At 35.2% G+C, this 15,357-nt stretch overlaps 1 protein-coding gene across 3 annotated transcripts in view; it reads right to left on the bottom strand.

Annotated features, from left to right (window-relative positions):
- Positions 1 to 15,357, bottom strand: part of LOC126889986 (dystrophin-like protein 1) — a 549,346-nt gene that overhangs the window by 72,494 nt on the left and 461,495 nt on the right. The window contains exon 1 of one of the 3 annotated variants that reach the window (XM_050658781.1): positions 4,537 to 4,685. The exons of the other annotated variants lie outside the window; for them this stretch is intronic. The gene's annotated coding sequence lies outside the window, so the exon portion shown is untranslated. Of the gene's footprint in view, positions 1 to 4,536; positions 4,686 to 15,357 lie in introns of those variants that run through there. 3 annotated transcript variants of the gene reach the window in all.

The following is a 15,357-nucleotide window of genomic DNA, read 5'->3' as shown; positions in this document are numbered from 1 at the left end:
TTTCGATCAATTTTGTTTACTTTTTAGTAATGTTAGTGACGTACAAAAATCAAGTAACGTAAGTCAGGATTTTACTATAGATATATCAACATTTGTTCAGATGTTAAACACAACTTACACCCATTTAAAAGAAAGATCTGCTACACGAATCATCATTTTGAATAAACGTAGCCAAGTTTCGTTGATACAGCTTTGAATTTCCTCCTTCTATGGACGGGTGGTTCTAGACTTGTCAGCATAAGAATACCTTCGACTTTGAAAAACGCCATAAAAAAATTCATTGGTATCAAATCACAAGATCTAGGGGACCAATTCTGATCACCGAAATGAGATAACACACCACTAGGAAATGTCTAATGCAATAATTGCATTGTTTCACGAACTGCATGGCAGGAGGCACCGTCTTGTTAAAACCACATGACGTTCACATCAATATTCTCCAATTTAGGCGGAAATAACTCTGTTATCATGTTGCGGTATCATGATATCAAGCACCAGTAACAGTCACTATCTGACCAGCATTTTTTCGTTCCCTTTAATAACAGTATGTCCTAGGTCTTTTGGCCGTAGGTCTCTTCCAACTTCTTTCATCGATCTCTAACCTGAGTAATATACTTCAATTTGTTCCGGCTATTTTTTGATGTCATCTACCCATCTTATTTGTTGTCTTCCTCTTGGTTGTCTATCTTTGTAAGGTCTCCAATGTTGTATTGTGTTGCTTTATTTATCTAGCTGTGTGTCCTTCGGGGGGTTTAGCAATTTTTTTGTGATATCCTCGACTTTTGCTTTTGATCTTACTCATTCGTTCCTCGTTCTACCTATCTATCGTCTGTCTAAACTTCCTTGTTTACTTTTTCCGATTCGAATTAGATTTTGAAGACAGTTCCAAACTCACTTGGGAGTCAATCACAGTCGATTTCTACATCTCATTTCTGTTTTGGATTTTCTTATGTATTTTATCTTTAAAACTTCATAGCTGTGTAACATGCCTCAATAAATATTCTGTTCTGTATAATAAACTCTATTCTATACGTAGCCATCTTTATGTTGGCAATAACTGCAACTACACAAATTAATCATTTGCAGATACTCCAAATTAATTTCGCGTATCGTAGTAATACATGAAGTGTTAACTCATAATCCTAAATTTTCCACGTTTCATTTACCCAACTGTTTCACAGGAACAAAATAATAGGAAAATAGAATTAATGTAGATTATGAATACGATAATAATAATTATGGAAACAATCCAAATTTGAGTGTTCACAGATATTTTATATTTATTATTGTATTTTTAGTAAATTATAAATAAATCTGGTACAAAGCTACAAATGATTTTAATTCAAATGGATAGAAATATTCTCTGCGTCACATATAATAAGGTGACAAGTATGCTAAGGCTCTTGGGAAATTATCAGTGGGATGTCATTAGTAAATAATTTAAAACTTGCTAATGCCATCGTCGTAATCAAAAGTAATATATGAGATTAAAATGATGTGGAGAGTATTTAATGGAGCATCAAAACAAGTAGGTTTCAGTACAAAACTCAACTCGTAACCGGTGACGACCTCTGCTACAAACTTAACCGGTGACGTAGAGTCCCCGAGACTGCTATGAAATATGCAACAAAAAATATATAATTTTTTAGTAGTTCCTGCAGTTACAGAATTATTCTGTTTTGAACGTTATAACTATCGAATGGCAGAAAAATCATAAAGCCAAAAAAAATATTATGTTTACGTGGACCAAGGGTGTTTTAGCTGGGAACTCTATTAAGGGGAGGAGTATGAATATAATTAATAAAAAAATAATAGATAAATTACAGAGAGATAACAATTAGATAACAAAAATGAATAACCATTTTCAATTTTGCCATTTGCAATCCGGGACTGCACGTCGTGGTTTGTTTTGATTGGATCAGAAAGAGCAGCATATGTGCCTCCTGATGAGAGACTAATAAGTTTCGAAACCGGTAGAGGTGCTTGCTGCACTCTCTGATTGGACTAGAATATAAAAAATCACAAGGAAAAAGTTTTCCTGTAGTTGGCTGTATACCATGTAATACAAAAAACAGTAAAATCCTATATAAAAGGTATATTTAAAATCCCTCAAAAGGGCCACATCAAAATCACATAACTAGTTTTCGACTGGTTTACCAGTCATCATCAGAGCTTACCTAAAATGAATATAACCTGATAAAATAATGCAAAGATATTGAAATTTTGACTACGGTTAAAAAATTATCGGTTATACTCACGTGCAATGTACATGCTAACTACCAAGATATTATTTAACAAAAATATGTGGGTCAAAGCCCAGTAAAAGTAGTCCATCAAGGAAACATTGGTTTAAAATGCTGCATTAAGCGTGGATGTTTAAAATATTTTGTTAATCTGCCCCAGGTAACATCTGAGCTGTGGATTTGACTTGTTCACATGTTGAAAGTATGACGGCAAGTGACAATGAAATGGACAGAGACCTCCGAATGATGACAAGACAGAAATGACAGTTCCACAGGAAATTGAAAATTAACCTGTCATATTTAAAGACTATGGCGTACAGCTTGTTAAAAGTGGAAATGATGTAACAACACACTCCATTGTGAAAATTATCATTTAAAATTCATTAAACTAGTTGTTATAGTTAAAAATGTAAGTCACGTATACTGTAAGTGGAGTTAGTTATGCAAACCACATTACACAACAGCTTTGTATTCGAGAACTAAATTCAGTAATCAAATCTTATTATCAAGAGATCTAAGATTTAAAAAAAGCAATTATGTGTTGATTTAAAGTTATCGAATTTATTTAACTTATTGGTAGCTGTTGGAATTTGTGTAGGTAAGTGTGTAAGAAATCACAATGGAGGCTGACTGAGGTGTAAAAATGTCTTAAATAATCTAGGGGGATGTATCGTTAAGAAAGCACAAGCTCAAACTTAGGCGACTAATTCCTAAAGACCTCGCAGGCTGCCCGGATCCCTAAGGGTCCAAAAACCAAAACCGTAATAGGATGATGACAGTAGGGGCTGGGGGGTATGAGATGTCTATGAGGAAATTAATGAGAAAGGAACATGAACGAGACCCAGAAAAAAATTATACTCTTGATTTGGTTTTACTAAAGATGATAGAATAGGACTAGAATATGTTGCGGCTGTATTTTCGTTTGAAATTGAAAATGGTTATTCATTTTTGATTTATATGTTTACTCCGATTGCAGTACGAAGGGAACCATTCTCGTTGGAACTTTACCGCGCTGAGCAGATGGGACGTGAATTGTAAATTGTAGAATTCCCTATCTTCCTTAGTCTCAGAATCCTTATGGCTTGCAAATTGTAGAAGCCTCGGAGGTGTAACCAGAGAAGGTTCCCATTGTTTTCAGTCTGGTGGGGTGTAGAGTAACACTATGTTGTTTTATATGCCATTAGAGTGAAAACTTACATACGTTAATTAGATAACAGTTTGACGAAAGGAAAATACGAAATACTGAATTCTAGGAACTTCAGAATCATAGGGCACCAAAAAGTCTTGACCTGAGACTCATAACAAACACTAAATCTTAAAAAACATATGGATATAAAAACGTAAATAATACTGCTAAAATTGACATGTTTACCTATTTATAAAACAATATAACCATTAATTCAACCTTTCTGAGTTGACTCAAAAACTTAAAAAGTGGTAAAGCGTCAGATCCCGATGAAAGTCCTGTAGAAATATTAAAAATCCTGAAAATATAGAATGTCTAACTAAAGTATTTATGAAAATATACCACGACGGTCAAATGCCTGATGAATATTTAAAATCTATCTTTTTACCGTCACCCAAGAAAAATAATCCTAAGTCTTGCGATGAGTACCGATTAATTAGCCTTCACACTTTAAAAATTGTACTCAAACTTATTTAACAGCGCAAATATAATAGATATTATACATTTATATTATTTTCCGTTATAAAATGGGGGCGGGTGAAATGAACTAAAATGGAGAGAGAAAGGACACATAGCTAGAATGACAAATGGGCGATTAACAAAAAGGATATTGGAATGGATATCAAGGGAAGACAAGAGAAGCGTCGGTCCACCACCTACAAGATGTCAATAAAAACTGGATGAGAGCAGCGCAAGATAGACGGGGCTGTAAATACGAGAAAGGAGCCTATGTTCAGCAGTGGATCTTTGAGGGTAGATATTCAGAGAAGAATACTCAACACTTTCATCGCATGTGTAATTAGACATAACATTAAGCGCTCAGCTAACATTTTGTGAAAGAATGGAAATAGATAATATATTCGAAAGCCAAAACATCCAAAGTTTTAATAATACTTTATAATACTAGTAGTTCAATACGTGTTTAAATCAAATAATGTGTTAATGTTGCAATATCTAATTATAAAATATTTGCAAAAAAATGTTCAAAAAAATAAAAAAAATAGGGGTTATGGGAAAATATAATAACCGCGAAGTAAAATGGCTCCACAATAAACAATTATCTTTTAACAAAAGCTCCTTTCTGATATAACTAAAACTATAACTGACAGATTTCGTCACAAAAATCACCAAGAATTAACCAGCTACCGCGATTTTTTATTTCACAAAACACATCGTGACACTTGCACGCACTTTTTGCACCACGCGGTCCTTTGATCTTCGAAAAAAGCCGACACGATCCAGTCTACTAACTTACTAACGTAGTGGAACCGAAAACTTTACTCTGAGATAGAGATATTCAGGTGGCCGTGGAAAACTGATTATAAGCGACGCTACTAGAGAGCGTCCCGACGGACGGCAACTCTAATTCGCACCTTTACACTAAACAGTGTTTTATAGCCCAGTTACTGTCGCATTTTGTAATTGGTAGGAGATTGCTCAAAGAAAAGATATATGGTGTCGAAGGAGGGCTTAAATGTCAACCCCAGCAAAACGACTTTGATACCACCTTAGATACCACCTTAGGATACCGCTCACAAGGAGACGTATACCTTATTTACAGGCTTCTTCTTAACGTGCCCTATCAAGTCCCCTTGACGTTGGCGATTAACATGGCGAAACTGTCTCTGTCTCGAGCTATTCTAAATAGTTGTTCTGCTTTCTTTATTCCTGTCCACTCCCGGATATTCTTCAACCAAGAGACTTGCTTTCTACCAATTCCTCTGAGTCCTTCGATTTTACCCATCATAATAAGTTGAAGAATATTATACCCGTCTCCCCTTACTACGTATCCAAAAGAGGCCACCTTTCTATATTTGATGTTATTAAGCAGCTCGCGGGCAGCATTTGCTCTCTTAAGGACTGTCACATTTGTCAGCATAGCCGTCCATGGTATTTTCAGTGTACGTTTGTACAGCCACATTTCAAAGGCTTCCAAACGATTAATGGTGGATATTTTTAATGTCCATGCTTCGACACCATACAAGAGGACTGACCAAATGTAACATTTAATCATGCGCTTTCGAAGTTGAAGTTGCAAGTTATATCATTACAGAAGAATGACCTCATTTTTAAAAATGTCGTGCGGGCTATCTCGATTCTACAATTTATCTCTTTATCTGGATCTAGCTGTTCAGTAATATGGCAACCAAGATATTTAAAAGTGGGTACTCTTTGAATTATATGACCATCAACATATAACCGTGAATCTTGATGGGCCAAACGGCTAAATACCATGTATTTTGTTTTTGAACAGTTTATGTTTAGGCCAAACTCTCTTCCCACTGTGTCAATAGAATTTACCAGGTGTTGTAATCCATTCATATCATCACTTAAAATAACTGTATCGTCTGCATATCTGATTGTATTTATCAGAATTCCAGTAACTTTCACACTCCATTCCAAATTATGCAGCGCTTCCTTAAATATTCTATCTGAATATAAATTGAATAAAAGGGACAGTATACAACCCTGTCTGACACCTCTTTGTATTTTGCATATTTCTGTTGATTTTCCATTTATGCAAGCTCTCGCTGTTTGACGCCAGTATAATTTTTCTATGATTCGTACATCTTGACTATCAACTCTTTTATCCTTTAATATTTTAATTAATTTGTGATGTTGTACTCGATCAAAGGCCTTCTCATAGTCAATAAATACAGCAATTTACAGGCTCCAATTAGGAATGGCATCAAATTAGACTAATAGGCCGAAGTAGCTCAGGCGGTAGGATGTCTGATTTCAGGTAGGATTTCAGGATTAGGATTCAGCGCCGGTGAGAATATCTAGACATTTTTAAAATGTCTATATAGGCCCCAGGTCGACACAACCTGAATAAAATGAGCACCTTGGGTAAAACCAGGGGTAATAGGCGGTTGAAGCGTAGCACTAGCCCTCTTACCTTGTATACCGTATAGGCCCTAGATATATCAGACTACCCTGCTACAATACCAAAGCCGCGTAAGCGGTATAAAACGGCAGAGTATTATTATCGGTTAACTATAAAGAGGCCGAAATCATTAGACCGAAAGCAATAGACCGAACTCATTAGACCGAAAAGCACTTTACCGAAACCTCACTAGACCGAACAGTAGGAGACCGAAAAGCATTAGGTACATAATACAGGGTGCTCAAACATGATTGTAATCTGAGCAAGGGTAACATAAACCTCCCTTCGCCCTTTATCCAGGCTTAGGACTGGCAGCACAAAGTACTGGCGAGTTTAGAGGTTGTTTTTTGCTTTGCTTTTTGTTTATTGTTTTTTGTTATTATTTGTTTTTGGTTTATTTTTTATTTATTATGTACAATACTAAAAATTAAATACAATACTAAAAATTAAATATGTACTAAAAACAGTTTAGAGGTTGTTCTTGTTTGCTTTGTTTTTTGTTTATTTTTTTTTGTTTTTAGTTGTTTTTGGTTTATTTTTTTTATAAACTAGAAGCAAATAAAATTTACCCTTAATTTCTTTTTACTTGTCGCAGTAAAAGAGATAAGACAAATGTACAGTGGAACCTCGATAAGTCGGATTAATCGGGACCGCGGCCGATCCGGGTTATCGAAAATCCGGGTTAGCCGTAGAATATAGTAAACATTAATAAAATACGGTATCCTTAGAGATAAGCTCCATTATAATTGCAAAAACATGAAATACATTATGCACAGTACATGTGAATTACATACAGTTATATAATTACATACAGTATTGTTCATTCCTTGGTAAAAATTTCAGTCAGTTTCGGTTGTCAATATTACGTTTTTATTGTTGAAATGTTTGTCTGATGAAAATCGGTCCGATGAGTTCGGTCTATTGCTTTCGGTCTAATGATTTCGGTCTAATTGTCGTGTACCATTATTATCAGTTAGACTATGCCAAAAATCTTGGAAGAAATTCCATTGTATTCTAAAGACAGATGTCCTGCCAGTCAATTTCGACTTCGAAACACCCTTTGAAGTGGTCATAAAAACCACCAAATGGGTACAGAAGCTGAACTAAAACTAAAATAAGGTTCACTAGATTGGTATACGGATGGTTCTAAGATAGAGGAATAAGCAGGAGTAAGAGTTACTGGGCCCAATTTTAGGCTATCCAAATCTGTTAGAAACGCCTTAACTATCCTTTAGGAAATACATGCTATAGACATACGTGCCCAAGAGTGTGTCAACCGAGACACTCGTAATCCATATTCTTTATCTCATTAGACAGCCAAGCTGCCTTAAAGGCACTAAAGTCATTTACATGTGAGTCAAAGTTGGTTTGGGGCTGTGAACAGTCCCTCAAGAAGCTTGCGGAATGCAACAAAGTAACTTTGATGTGGGTACCAGCTCACAAGGGAATTACAGGATATGAGCAAGCAAAAGAACATGCTAATATCACATTCAAGGCCCAGAATCCTTCTGTGAACTATCGAAAAGCCACATCAGAGAGGAACTCCGGACTTAAGAGCTCAATCGACTACAACTATATTGGTATAGCACTCCAGGACAAAGACAAGCAAAAGGCTAATAAAAGTGTCGCCTACTGCAACAAACCCCCTTCTCAAAACGAGTAAAGAAGGTATAAAAAAAATCACTGGCCTTCTCATTGGTCGCTGCCCTGTGAGATATCTCCAAAAATGGGCCAATCAGATAGTGATAACTGTCGTTTCTGTGACAACGAAAAAGAAACGGCAGAACGTTTATGTACTTTGCAACTTCGTAGCACTGTTCTGTAAACGACAAAAATTCCTAGAAGAGGTCAGTCTAGCGTCCTCTGACATAAGAAACAAGACACCTAGGAGGCTAATCAATTTCATCAGAAGTACAGTGGAACCTCGATAACTCGGATTAATCGGGACCGCGGCCGATCCGGGTTATCGAAAATCCGGGTTAGCCGGAGAATATAGTAAAAATTAATAAATAACCTCCATTACAATTACAAAAACATGAAACACATATGCACAGTACACATCTAAATTACGTATAGTTGTATAGAGTGTAGAGTTTTGTTCATTTCTTGGTAAAAAACTCAGTCATACTGTAGAGATGTACCGACACCATAATATGGTAGGTCTGGATCCTGCGTACAAAAAAAAATTGATAAATAGCAAGCTGAAAATTTGTTATTAGCTTAAGGGTGTCTAGTCGGACAAACATTAATATATGGGAACACTGGAACAGGGGAAGTTTTAACTATGGAACAGGTTAAAAATTTGGAACGGTCAGACCACGAAAACGGCACATGTATTTTTTCCGACAGAACAGACTTAAACTCTCCGAACAGAGATTAAACTCTCATGCAAAAATCAGACTGCTATTTATCACCAAATTGGCGTTTTAATGAGTGGAACATGTAGAATATGTCAAATGACAGGAATTATGACAGGTGATAAATAGCAGTCTGATTTTTGCATGAGAGTTTAATCTCTGTTCGGAGAGTTTATGTCTGTTCTGTCGGACAAAACAAATGTGCCATTTTCGTGTTCTGACCGTTCCAAATTTTTGACCTGTTCCACAATTAAAACTGCCCCTGTTCCAGTGTTCTCATATATCAAAGTTTATCCGACTAGACACCCTTAAGCTTTTTTTTCATACGCGGGATCCAGACCTATGGTAGCATAATATCATATTATGATGCTGCAATAAATTTATTTTAAAGATTCGTCTTTATCAATCCTACCTAATGTTTCTAGTTTCTTTTCCATTGTCACTGCAACATTTTTACGTTTTGTTACCATTACGTAGACAAAGCAAACACAATCTGAAGCACGATTACATTACAGAACGGAAGTGATTAATAGGCTGTACTACACACAATACAAGAATTTTTAAATAGTCACGTCTTTTTTAAACAATGCTAAGACAGTTTGACATAAATAAAGAAAAAGGAATACAGACAGGTGTCTGTTCTTTCCGATAAGCTGAGACGGTCGCTCTGGCTGCCGCCGTGTGCATGAATCATTTTTACTATTGTACTTATGTGTTCAAATTACACAAATACACATTATCTCTGAAATATTATTTGGCCTACATACATTTTTATTTGATAAAATTGTTAAATTGTTTATTTGTTAAATTTTTGTCTGATGAAAATCGGTCCGGGTTAGCCGGACTTCCGGGTTATCGGGGGCCGACTTATCGGGGTTCCTCTGTATTGGCATCCTGGAGTTTAGCTAGATTAAGGTATGCACAAAAGATTTCTACTAGAGATTTAAATCATATAATCTTTAATTGTGAACTTAATAAAAACCATACGAAAGCACTAATTGCTAGACTTCAGGAGCGGAATGTAAGTTTACCGCTGAATATTTCACATTCACATCTACTAAGCTTCAATACCAAAACTATTAATGATATTATCATACAATTTCTTAAAGATTCTAAAATAAAAATTTAATATGACATCTTCAATCTTCAACTTTCAAATATCTGTGGCAAAAAGTTTATCTAATGCCATCCCCTCTTTGTGAACACACACACACACACAAAAGATTTCTACATGGTTGGAATACGTTCTCGGTAGTTGAAATTTATTACACTCAAAATAGTCCCGAGAATTGCTAGAGAATCAAAATTTAAACAATATATTTATATATAATCTTTAGACCTTCTACCTTCTCGGTAGTCCTGTCGCCAGGGGGGGTACAACGGCCTCCTGTATTCAGATGGACTTACCCAAGTTTTTTTATGTATTTTGACCCGTAGAACACGAATTTTTTGGGTAACAGTTGATCCGGATGTCGATAAGATTGTTATAAACAAAGAAGTTGAGGAATTACATAACAGCGATTTCTCGCAAAACAAAACATGTTTTTGTATTTTTTGGGCCATTCTAACCAAAAAGTGTTCCTACAAATTTTTTCGTAGAATGCATAGTTTTCGAGATAAACGCGGTGAAACTTTCAAAAAATCGAAAAATTGCAATTTTTGTACTCGAATAACTTTTGATTAAAAAGTAAAATGGCAATTCTGCTTACAGCACTTGAAAGTTCAAGTCAAAGTATATCGGTTTTAGTTATTTGCATTGCTAAAAATGTATTATTTTATTGTTAAACAAAAGTATAAACACCTAGTGCTGGAGGGATGTTTTCAATGATTTTTCATTTAAAATCGAACGAGTAGGTAGAGTAGGTACAAGTGCAAGCGCGGCTATTTCTACGTAGCATGCATGTAAACGCATGTATTAGGCACGGGAAACACTATGTGTTTATAGCTTTTTTAGCAATAAACGCATAAATTTTTAGTAATGTATATATTCGAAACCGATAGAACTTGACTTGAACTTTCAAATGCGGCAAGCAGAATTGCTATTTTATTTTTTAATCAAAAGTTATTTGGGTTCAAAAATTGCAATTTTTCGATTTTTTGAAAGTTCAACCGCGTTTATCTCGAAAACTATGCATCCTACGAAAAAACTTGTAAGAACATTTTTTGGTTAGAATGACCCAAAAAATACAAAAACATGTTTTGTTTTGCGAGAAATCGCTGTTATGTAATTCCTCAACTTCTTTGTTTATAACAATCTTATCGACATCCGGATCAACTGTTACCCAAAAAATTCATGTTCTACGGGCCAAAATACATAATAAAAACTTGGGTAAGTCCATCTGAATACAGGAGGCCGTTGTACCCCCCCTGGCGACAGGACTACGGGTGTAGGTATTAAATTTAAACAAAAAATATCATTTTTTTCGCCAGATCAATACTTTTTTACAATGAATGACAATGAATAATTTGATGTATGTATTGTAAATATTTTTCTCGTCAACCGTCACTAAAGTCACTCATTATTGTACTCATTGGCCCTCATTTGCGGCAGTAAAGTATCACCGTATTATACTGAAAGAAGAATTTTACTTTACCTGCGGCGATTAATCAAATTAACCCGAGATTGAATGTAAGTGGTCGATGGCAGTAATCGAATGGCGAGTATTTGAGTGAACTTAAAATTTATTTACTTGTAATTATTAAAAATATTGTATACAATTGGCGATATTATCAGTAGTAATTGCACAAAAGCTCTGAAATTATTGAATTTTTCCCGAGTGACACTTTGACAGTTTTAATTTCACGAGCCGAAGGCGAGTGAAATTATGTCAAAGTGTCACGAGAGCAAAAATTCTATATTAATTTCAGAGGTCGAGTGCAATTTGTTGCGATTATTTCATGAATAAAACTGTTCAAAACCAAAATTTTATTGTAATTTATTTATGTAAGTACCATTAAACACACAGTTTTTATAAATATTTGACGATTAAAAGTCATCACTATTATAATTTTTAAAACATTAATTGTCATTAATGTCACTGAATGTATTTTTTCGTAGCAACGAAGGGCATCTGACGTAATATACTTAACGACGGGAGATTATCAAAAATTATCGATTTAATTCAGATTTCTGTAGCTTTCTATTGGTCAGAATCTCCTATGAATGAAATAATCAATTAAATTTATGTCAAAAAGGAAAATTCTGTAGTATTTTGTAATTATATTCATATAAAATATATTAAAACTTTACCGATTTAGTAATTATTCAATATTGATAACTATCGATTAAAAATCGAAAGCGGTCATCTTGCAAAAGTTATCTGTCATTACTGTCATGAAATTATTATGACGTCTAAAATTTAAAAAGTTTTTAAATTGTAAATTGTAAGTAAGTGTTAAAACCAATATCAAATTGTTGGCGATAAAATTTTGTATGCACCACGTCAGTAAAAACTCTTTATCGAACTCGTCTGTTATTCGACTCGCTCGCTACGCTCGCTCTGCTCATAATATCTGACTCGTTCTATAAAGAGTAACTTTACTGGCTTGGTACATAAATAACTATTATTTATTTATTTAATTTTTGTTTTTGTAAACATATTTTGTGTATCTTCTGGGTAATACGAGTAGTACTAGTGAAGTATTTTCATGGATAATTTTTATCAATTAAAAAAAATCATAAAATGTGCTTAATTTTTTTATTTACACATTTATCAAAGGGAAGTTCTGGCACAGGGCAAGTTCAATACGGTCAAGGATAATATGAAACAGGCCCTGAACATAGTATCAGAATGGACAAGTGGGGTAGGATTGTCCGTAAGCCCTCACAAATCCAAAATAGTAGCCTTCACCAGAAGGAGTTAGAGTTAGAAAGTTAGAGGGAATAGGACCTGTGAATCTCATGGAGATTTTCCTAAAGGTGGAGAGGGAGATAAAATATACTTAGCATCAATACCTATAACGAATAACCAAAAATGCGATGGCCACTTTAATGATGACCAGACGCACACATGACAGAACATGGGGACTTAAACCGGACATGATGTATTGGATATACAACATAATGGGAAAGCCCACAATATCGTATGCAGCATTGGTCCAGTGGCCAAATGTGCAGCAGAGAAATGCTATAGAGAAGTTAGGCAATATACAAAGGCTTGTCTGTCTCAGCGTAACAGGTGCAATGAGAGGCACAACCAACTGCAGCAATGGAAGCCTTACTAGACCTTCGTCCCTTGCACGTCATAGTGAAGGGCGAGGCAAGGATGGGGTTACATAGACTGCAGGGAAATCAAAGCAAAATTGTAGTGGGCAAAGGACACTGCAGCATCTAGGATATATGAGGGAATCCGACATGGGAGATGATAACAGACCATTCAATCCCCTAATAGAAAATGGAAATACCTTTCCAGGTGGAAATACACTCCGGGCAGGTGCGGGGAGATCATGGCTGATATCTGAAGTATGAGAGCCCTACCGGGAATACAGATGGGTCCAAGACAAAAGACGGTTCGGGATCAGGAGTGCATAGTGAGTATAGGGACCATAAGGGTTCCATCCCACTAGGAGAATATACCTCTGTATTTCAGGCATTATATTAATAGGATAATCAATATCTGTTCAGACAGCCAAGCGGTTTTGAGGACTTTAAAGAACCGATGGGATAACCTCAACGCTTGTATAGGAGTGTCGGGAAGAACTTGACATCCTGGCGGAACATAATTAGGTAAAACTCATTTGGGAGCATGGTCATCAAGGGATCTTTGGATCAACAAGATACTTCGGTCCAGAATCGGCACTGAGAATGCCCAAAAGCACAATCAGAGACCGATTAAGAGGCTGTATATGAAGACAACACAAAAAATACTGGGAAGACATTCCCACGCAAAAGCATGTGAAGAAATTTATACCTCAGACATGCGAAAAAAGAGCTGAAGAACAGCTCAAAATGAACAGGAATCAGCCCAAAATCATTACAGGTTTCCTATCTGGACACTTTCCAGTAAAAAGACACCTACACATGATATAAGTATACAATGGAAACCTCAGTTGCAGACTATGCAATAGAGAGACCGAGACAGTCAGACATATATTGCGTGATTCCGAGGCTGTGGACCGCAAGAGACAAGCAATATAATATATTGTGGAGACTGCAGACAAGGTCCAAAAGTATATGGCACTAACCCAATGGACCTTTACAGACTTATGAAGGGCACTACTGCCCTCATAAGCTAAAGGGCTCTAACTCCAAAATTTTTGTAAATGTCTTTTATGGGCATTTATGAATCGGCGTATAAAAATACACCTATAAATGTCGTTGGGAAGCCTTAAATAAATCAAAATGACGAGTTATTGTGAAATATATATTGTCCCTAAATCCAGTTTGGTGTCATTTTTGTTAAAAGAAAGCCCTATGTAGCGAAAAAGAACTAAAAGTACCCCAAATCCACAAACATTTGTATTTAGGGCCTTTTTCTTCAAATTACGCCTATGAATACGGAATTAAGGAAGTCTTCTGTGAAATACCGTGGAATAGTTTTTGGATTTAGGGTAGTCTTTCATCAAATGTTATGGCGTGACTGGCTGTTTTGGCGGGGCTTTTGCCAGTTTCATTGTCATTAATTATTGTTTAACGTTGACGCGTACTACTTCTTTCGTTTGTGGATTTAATTTTGTTTAGTTGTAATTTTAAGATCCCGTTTTCCCAAGAAGATATAACATCCATTTTATTTCCCGCATCATTTAATCAGGTAAGTTCATTCATATTATGTATTTAAAGATATTCAGTTATCAGTAAAGTTGTACCTACGTTAACCTCAAAAGGTAATAGTCTAGGTTCTTGAATCTAATTTTGATTGACCGACATTGTTGCTAAACTAATATTACCAATTTGGACACAGTTTAAATTTGCTTGCTTAAAAATTGAACACATAATATACCGGGTGGTGAATTGGAAAACAGGCCATAGAAAACTCAATGTAAAATTCTTAATTGTTGAATTCCTGCTTCCCTAATTATTTTACATCAAAAGTCATGAGAAACTATTTGTAGAGGATTAAAATCTGTATTAAAAACAAAAGTTAAAATTGTTCTACGATTTAAACAGACTCAAAAATTTTGAAAAATAGAATACATTTGCCATACCTAAGTAAGTGCGTACAAGTAAGGCCACACGTTACTATTTCTGACAGTACGCAAACTATTGACTGAATAAAACATCTTCATTATTAATTCTTTCTCCTCAACTGAGGACATCTTTTCGACTTTATTGTTTTTTAAACAATAAAAACGATAAAATAAAAATACTGACAGTTCAAAATATTGTTAATATAATAATTTCATTGTGACCGAAAGCAACCTTATACACATTCTTGCCTATACGAGGGAGTTAGGGTTTCTTAGAATCTGATATGTCAACATCCAACTTTAAAATAAAAAGGTTTAGATCCATTTTTTTCCTAAAAAATTTAAATATTGTTATGTTAACGTTAAAACCATAATTTTAACATTGAAACAAAACCATTTACACATTAAATTCTTTTAAAAATATCAAAACTGTGATGCTGGAGAAAAAAATTATTTTCCTTGTCTCCTGTAAAAGTTTGTTCTTTGGAGATAGGGCTTTTTAACTTATGAGGGCAGACTACTATCTTAAAGGTTGAAAAAAAGATAACCAATAAAAAA

The sequence above is a fragment of the Diabrotica virgifera genome, chromosome 8 (genome assembly GCF_917563875.1).
Source record: "Diabrotica virgifera virgifera chromosome 8, PGI_DIABVI_V3a".
Lineage (NCBI taxonomy): Eukaryota > Metazoa > Arthropoda > Insecta > Coleoptera > Chrysomelidae > Diabrotica > Diabrotica virgifera.
Note: the sequence above shows the minus strand (reverse complement) of the source record. Positions and strands in the feature narration are given on the sequence as shown.